Source organism: Tupaia chinensis, unplaced genomic scaffold, assembly GCF_000334495.1.
Source record: "Tupaia chinensis unplaced genomic scaffold, TupChi_1.0 Scaffold140102_1, whole genome shotgun sequence".
NCBI classification, from domain to species: Eukaryota; Metazoa; Chordata; class Mammalia; order Scandentia; family Tupaiidae; genus Tupaia; species Tupaia belangeri.
This window is the reverse complement of record NW_006199981.1, coordinates 293,565-294,965: the sequence shown is the minus strand read 5'-3', so window position 1 is coordinate 294,965 and position 1,401 is coordinate 293,565.

Sequence of the window (1,401 nt, the reverse complement as noted above, 5' to 3'; positions counted from 1 at the left end):
TTTCCCTAACCTATTTCCATCCCACAGGTCCATGTAACCAAATGTACTAGGGACTCTAGAAGTCCTGTGACTGTGTCATGAAGAAGTCAGAGATAAACTTCAAATGAAGGCCTGAGTCTGATCTCCTTCCCCATCACATTACCTTGTTCCTATACCTACAATCGAGGTCGAGGCTGGAATTAATTAGAAAGTACATGTTTCTCTGTTACAGCCTAACCTTTCCACTGGGAAATCTGATTGACAGATTTTAATTTATAAGCTTTATCCAAGTCATAGACAAACAGTGCCATGCTCAAACTGTATCTTTTGAAGGTTATAGCATTTAGATTTCGAAGCTCTTAATTTTATTGAAAATGGGAGAAAAAATGTCATACAAATATTTCATTTCAAAGCTTGATGATTCGGACACACAATTCTTATTGCAATAATCACCACCCACCCACTTGTACCATACTCTGAGAATCAGCCACAGGAGGGCTCAGCTCCCTGTTATTTCTGTTTTTGAGATCCTAGGGCAGGATAATTGGTTTCCCTCATGATGGTTTGTAAAATATCATCTTAATATCTCATATAAGCTGGATAGGAGGGACTTTTAGCTACAAGTTTAGTACTTTAGTATATTTAGTGTAAATCTACAAGCATTCTTACAAATATATTGTAGCCACTGAGCTATTCCCAGCCTATAGTCCCTTACTGGTCTGGTAATTTTGGCCTAAAAAGAGCAATGCCTATAGTCCCTTACTGGTCTGGTAATTTTGAGCTAAAAAGAGTAAATGTTGCTTGAGAGGAAAAGAAGGAAAAGAAATTGACATGCAGAGGGAATGCAGAATTTACTAAGAGAGTTAAGGAGAAAAATGGGAATTCCACAAGGGCCACTGGGCAGTGTACTAAAAAGACAGGATGAGGAGTGAGCTGAGGGAAAAGTACTATGTTGGTTAAAGTAGGAATGAGATACTCTACTGAGGCAGGGCTCTGGGAAAGATATGAATTGATAGAGTGTAGATATGTAGACTGGAGGGCATAAGATTCAACTTAGAAGTGGGAGAGTTCTCTGTGGGGTAGTTGTAGCCAGAACTCTAGTGGTGAAGCCAAACCTAACATAAAGAATTGTGTTCTTAAGGATGGAAGGCAAAGAGCAATCCTAATTCAGTAATGGACTAGAGGCAGGAAGAATAAGAAAGCAGAATTAATTGAGGGTCATGTATTACATCCTGAGGTTTGGTTTGAATTCTCACGGTGTGTAGATATGGGTAACTATGAGAGGAGAACTTGTCTTTCTCAGTGCAATAGGCCTTGATTGTGCCTACCAAAACCTTGACCAAGGACAAGGTTATGAACAAGGGCTTAAGGATTCAAGTATTGGGAAGGAAAGTGTTGGGGAAGCTCTCACTTTTCACACAT